We start from the raw sequence: 7,153 nt of genomic DNA, 5'->3' as shown, positions 1-7,153 counted from the left end.
CTTGCTTTCATTATCAAGTTGTCTTCTGGGATAGGCAATCCTTCCATCCTTTTTAGCAAAATATATAATTTCTAGAGCATTTTCAATTTAATATTCTGAGAATTCCTAGTTGGTCAAACCAGTCATCATTCTAAGGGCTTTTGAACCCTTTCACATCAAATCCCAATCACCAAAATATTTTTTCTTGATCATAAGAGAGCCGATTGTTCTCAATGTTTGAAATTATATTTCATTACACAAATTGGTGATCTTGGAATCATGGGAAACGATTCCGGACCACTTAATTGGCATCACCTAGCCAAGCTATCCGCCCGTGCCCAGCACCATAAGTGGGGGGAAAATGCCCAACAAGTCTACATTCAAAATGGGAACAATCTAGAGGTTAGTCCAAAAGAGCCTAATCCTTTCTAGACATAAACCTCAAGTTGGTATCAGGGCCACCCAAGTCCTTTCTAGACATAAATCTCAAGTTGGTATCAGAGCCACCCAAATCATCCCTTGAGTATCTAAGCACCCTAGGATAACATAGTTAGAAAAATCACTAGTTTCTCTAACTATATATTAAACTATTTTTTCCCTCTTTTCCCAAGCTCCAAAATAATTAAGAATCAAGAGTTCTTGGATCATCTACTATAAGAAGGAATTATTTAGAGCATTTACCTCAACTTAAGAAGATGCAAGGCATCAAAAGGGGACAAGTGTGAGCAAATCAAAGCATAAAAAAGGCTCCAATAGTAGGCGGTGGCAAAATCCAATAGGAAGAGGGGAAAATGCTCAAATTTCTCATCATCTTTGCAAAAATTTGCTTATGGGTTCATCATATATGGTGTAGGTAATGTATACATTTATTTGTTAAGCATAAACAACAAATCACTCTGCTTTGTTTAGTAGAGAATTACTTTGATTACTAATTATAAATAGTTTTCTGAGACATCAAGGTTCTACTTTTCCATTGTGATGTTTCTAAACACTTGTGCATTATCAAAATAAAATTGAACCTTGGTTTAGACTCCAATTTACTCTTTCAAAACATGGTATTTTTTGGTTTTACAATTGGGAAGTATTAATTATATGCATATCTCTACCTTTATAAGAGACTAGGCACTGGCATTGAATCAGTGCATTTCAAAGACCTTCCCATGCCCATAAGGAAACCATGACAACCTTCTAGTGTAAATTTAATGATGACGATTTCCATACATGGCAAGTAAAACTTAAGTTTGTTCTCATGAAAGATGGGCTTTGAGGGATAGTAAGTGGAAGAGAAAAGTGTCCTAGATTAGAAGGGGAAGAAAAAAGGTTTTGGCTTTGAAGAGATGAGAAAGCTCTAGCCATCATTTCCATTTTCCACGTTGAATCGTTAATTTATTTCTTCACACTGTTATCCAACTCTCTCATACTAGAAATAATATACTTGGAAAACATATTTAATGTTAGTATATGCATGCAATCATATACTAGATCCAAGGATAGATCAAAGCCATAGAGATTAGGCAATATCACGGTTGTAATTTTACAACTACAATTGTTAGGGTTTAGCTTTCTACAAGTGTGTGCCTCTGTTTAGTGTTTCTTGACAGGTTTCTTACATAGGGAAAACCATTCTTCAAGCGAAATTTTTCAAGCAAAGGGAAAAGCCGAGCAAAACTGGCCAAACAACCTCCAAAAAGAAGGAAATAATTAAACTTTCTAAACATGCACATGCAAGCATAACACTACAGTTAACATATAAATTAGAGCATTTAATTAAACATATGACACCAACCATCACTTAGAAAAAAAAGTGAAAACATTGGTTTCCTTATACGCTATTAAAACTTGCCATAGTGAATCTAAGTTTGGGTTTTTTAGTGCTCACAACAAAAAGCTCCACCATATGTCGAGGTGTTATATTTTAGTCATCAAAAAGTGACACCAAAAACATCCTCCCCTCATGCACGCACAATGCATCTTCTGCCACTAAGGGCCTAAAGCAACTAAAAGAGAGCAAAGATTCTAAAAATGGTTCGTCATGCTTGAACCATAAGCTTCCAATAGGAGTAGAAGTCATACGATCCACAAATTCATCCTTTGTCAAGGACTTTGGCAACTTGGAGTGTATAACCTCATCATACAACCGTGCATACCTTTCTTTGTCACATCAGCATTGGAAATTATGGCTACTTCCCTTTGTTTTGACTCCATCAAATCTTGCATATCCTTTTCTTCCTTTCCAGCTTTGACAATGGTAATTCAACATGAGAAACATCCTTTGGGTTCTTGTAAAGTATTGTCTTCATATTTTGAGTGTTCCCATTGGAAGCCACCTCAAATACAACATTTCCATGTCGACTAAGCCCATAAGATGATGGATTTGGGAATGATCTTTGTGGTTGTGACTAGCCTCTTTTCTTATCAAGAGAAGTGACAATCTTTTTCACACACCTTTGCACTTCATTTATCCCATCACCAAGCTTCTTGAAGCCCTCATTCATAGCATTGAACATTTTCTCCCCATAAAAACATTGCTTTGCCGCATATGCTCACTATTTTGGAAGCAAATATCCCTTTGTGCATCCTCCATAGCTTCGGTGATAGTAACCTTTAGCATATCCAAAAGAAATGTGCTCCAAAGAAACTTGTGCACTTCCACTTGTGTGCCCCCTGACATGCCCTCATTCACTATATGATCACTCATGTCATGTAAAGGCATTCCCTCTTGTTCACGTCACCCATGGTACAAAATTAAGGTTTTTTTGGTGCTACCAAAGTCGAAATTGAATGATCAAAGGCTCGTCACTCGCATTCGTCTCGATGAGAGGAACACTCGTATCACTCTGAATCACCACTTTGAGCACCCCATATACCTCTCTGTTTTGACTTTTAGAGCTGAAAGTCAACTATGTGAGGTTGACCATCCAAATGGTAACGGAATTGGGAAGCTCTTAAGTAGTGCTCTTAAGCTATGTAAACACCTTGAATTCAGTTCACACTATTTTTGACTAAATTAGGGTTTTCAATCTGACCAAACTATCTCTTTTGCACCCTAAAATGGTGTCCAAATCAACCACTTGATAGCTTGTTAGATTTTCTTAAGATGACCTTTTAAGGCTTCCAAAGATCCTTGAGAGATCTTGAAGAGTTTGGGACTGAATTGCACTTTAGTACACACTGCAGAGTGTAGAAAAATCACAAAATTTTTGCCATAATCTCCCGGCAATATGGACCAAATCTCAACCAAAATCCATAAGTATTTTCCCAATGTCCAATCGTGATATAATGCCCAAAGTAATCACCATCAAAAGCATACACTTGTCCCTGCAACTCTTATGCTTTAATCACTATCAAGTGTCCATGGCATGCTCAATCAAGTGACATTTGGCTTCCATAGCCTCGGCATGCTTGCAATATAGTCGAGTTGTGTATTGAAGGAGTGCTTTATGCTTGCCGATCTCCCGCCAAGCCTTCCCACCCTCGTACCTAGTCTGAATCTTGGCACAAGTTGGGGCCAAGTCTTCACATCCAAGTACCTAATCCCCCTCCTTGGCACAAGTTGGGGCCAAGTACCTAATCCCCCTCCTTGCCACTTTTCCAAAAGCACTCACGAGATGACAAGGAGAGTTCATGCCATGCTCCCCCCGTGCCTCTCCTCCAATACCCAAGGTACCCTCACAAGCATACTAAATGCTAGGAATTGAAGTGAGGTGTATGTGAATGTAGCTTCAAAAAGAAAGCAACTTTCCTAGCTCATTGAGCAAGGATTCGTACGCCCCAGTAGCTCTCCTTGGTGGGGGGCACCTGTTCTTTTTCAAAAAAAGAAGGTTCAAGTGAGGTGTATGTGAATGTAGCTTCAAAAAGAAAGCAACTTTCCTAGCTCATTGAGCAAGGATTCGTACGCCCCAGTAGCTCTCCTTGGGGGGCACCTGTTCTTTTTCAAAAAAAGAAGGACAGAACTCTCTGCCTCTGCATAGATTATCGAGGGCTAAATCAAGTCACTGTCAAAAATAAGTATCCTATCCCTCGCATCGACGAACTTCTTGACAGGCTTCATGGGGCCAAAGTCTTCTCAAAAATAGATTTAAGGTTCGGTTACTATCAGATCAAAGTCAAGGAAGCAGATATACCCAAGACAGCCTTCAATACCCGTTATGGCCACTATGAGTTACTGTAATGTCATTCGGGTTAACCAATGCTCCTGCAACCTTCAACCGCTTAATGCAAGATATATTCCGTCCTTACCTGGATGAATTTGTGCTTGTTTTCTTTGATGACATCTTAATCTACTGCAAATCAATGGAAGAGCATGAGGAGCATGTGCGTAGAGTTCTGCAAGTGTTGCGCAGACACAAACTCTATGCCAAGAAGAGTAAATGTACCTTCTTTACTCATCAAATTGAGTATCTTGGATTCATCGTCTCCAAAGATGGCATTTCAATAGACCCCGCCAAGGTCAAGGATATTCTGGAGTGGCCACCCCCTAAATCAGTTCGTGAAGTTCGTGGGTTTTTGGGAATTACGAGATGGTATAGGATTTTTATCAAAGATTATGCCTTGGTAGCTGCACCTTTAACGGATCTTCTTAAGAAGGATTGCAAAATAGTGTGGCTGCCAATCCATCAAAACAGTTTTGATCAGCTCAAGGTCATTATTACTTCTGCCCCAGTCCTGAAACTTCCTAATTTCGCATAATCAGAGGATGATGAAGTTAGTAGAAAAAGGGAGAAATTCAGAGAAAGAGAAGAATCTAATCAAGGGATACTCCACTCATGAAGGAAGCCTCTACACACTCTTAAAAGACTATCCCCAATTCATGACAAGATAAGGACATCTCGATTTCTTTAAGTGGGGAAGAATGTAACATACCCATCTTCACTAATAAAGAAATGTCCATGTAATAGATAAATTTATGAGTTTTTATGGTATAAAAATCAATGATTTTATTATTTGAGTCATTTCTACTTAGAATCTTCAAATTCTGAGCCCAAATTTGGAATCTGCGTGCGATTTTAACCTATTATAGGATTTTATAGCATCCAAAACGGACACCGGATCAAGCTTATACGCAAATTTCAGTCATTTTAATTAAAAAGCAACGACCTCAAACCTTAATAAATGCACGACCGGGCGATTTTACCCTAATATAGGATTTTACAGCATCCAAAACGGACATCGGATCAAGCTTATATGTAAATTTGAGTCATTTTAGTTAAAAAGCGACGACCTTTAAACCTTAATAAATGCACAACCGGGCATCCGATTGACGAATGGTCTGAACCCCAACGACCAGGAGAACCTCCCAGACAAAAAAAAAAATTCACCCCCCGGGGCGGTCCGACACGCAAATCGAGGCCGATACCCCAAATTTGGAGACCCCACCCCAAAAATATAGACCGTACACACTTACCAGGGTGCCCGTATGATGGCCGCACAAGAACCAAAGGACGGTCGCCCACTGTGTGGTCCACACATACCGCTACTACATGGACACCCATGCTACCCCAGACCAGATAAGGTACATGCGTACCACTCCTTTCCTTGATAACCGACACCGTACCTTTCCCCTAGACCCATGCAGGCCACTGATCCATAGCCTTTGCTGGTACACCGTCCTTTCGTCCTTGCTTTTTGTGCAGCACCCATACCCGTACCCCACAGCTATATAAACCCCCGGGGGGGTGCTCCACAGGCGACACGCATTTCTGCGTAGCATATGCTCTGTTGTACCGTCGTATGTCCCTGTGCAGTGTACTTGCTGTAGTACAACCGCCCCTTGCAGCCACCCCTCTCACACCCCCTCATTTGCCTCTTTTCAGATAAGGCAATTTTCCTCTATCCCCCTCTTGCTAGGAGGCAGTGTCCTTAAGTGCGAAGAGACTTACAGCAGCCCTCAGCCCTTCTCCCCTTTAGCAAAACGTTTTTGTCTTAAGGACATCTCACAATCCCCCCCCCCATTTGCGTGGACTTTAATAAGAGGTTTTTGCCGCCTTAAGAGAGGGTTCATGCGCTATAGTCTTTTGCTCATAAGGTGAGCAAACGATCTCAGAATTGAGATCCGACTGAAGCGTTTCGACCGCGATAGCAATCCCTACAAGACGACGTCCAAGATGGTCCCTTCCCAAAAACGTCAAATATTACCCCAAGAGGAGCGCGCAACAATGAGATTAGGGAAGATGCTCCCGATGCGGCTCCAATCCTCCCTTTACAAGCTCCTCAAGGAAATGGTGGCGAGATTAGCTTGGTTATCTTTTAAAGAAGAGTTTTTTTTATATTAGTGTTAATAAATGTGTATCTTTTTCTTTTTTAAATAATGACATAAAATTGTATGAAGTTACGAATTGTGTGATGCTGTATTCAATAAATTGCATTGAAATTGTTATCTTTAAAGAGTGCAAGTTTTTCCTGGCTTCAACGCTAACTCCGTTCTGTGCTTGTGTAGTCGGGCGGCGTCGTTAACAAAGCCCGAGAATGGCCCAAGGTATCCCTCATACCATTGGGAGAATAAGGTTCCCCGATTGAGGCGAGAGATTATGATGTTGCCTAGTTATGAGGGCCCAGGCTAGTGCGGTGAATATGCCCCTGAGGGGCGGGAGGATCGAGCCATGGAGCCTGAGAGGGCGACAGGCCGGCTTGAGTCCTCACCACCAGCGGTCGACGATGAGGTGTATGGTCTCGTAGGATTTTGCCCATGTAGAGGCTGGAAGGCCGAATTCTAGATCATCGGCAGTATAAAGGAAAAGAATAAGAGAGCCGGTTTGGCTTGTATGGAATTGATTCATGTATAAACTTTTTATATATATATCTTGTCTTTGGCATGATTGTATTGTGTAAAAAGGCTGTTTTAATAAACCTTGTGAAAAGGGCCTTAATTAAGGAACATGTTTATTTATGTCAAACAGTGTGGTAGGATTAATTAGAAAACAAATTGACGCATGAGTAGGGTGGAAAGTGGGAGGATGGAATGCCCCGATGGCACCATCCTACAGACGGGTGGACCCAATTAGTCGGGTAGCTTTCCAACAGATTAAGTGAAAGCCCTATGCTAGATAAATAGGTTCTTGGGCAACTCTATTCTAGAAGACTAGGTCAACTGTGCCTTGCATGGATGAGGAAAAAAAGCGTTGCCTCTAGAAATCAAGTCTAGTAGTTGCCTAATTTATGATCAATTACCCTATGG

Source organism: Cibotium barometz, chromosome 31 (genome assembly GCF_041138505.1).
Source record: "Cibotium barometz isolate CiBa-2024 chromosome 31, ASM4113850v1, whole genome shotgun sequence".
NCBI classification, from domain to species: Eukaryota; Viridiplantae; Streptophyta; class Polypodiopsida; order Cyatheales; family Cibotiaceae; genus Cibotium; species Cibotium barometz.
This window is presented reverse-complemented; position numbering follows the sequence as displayed.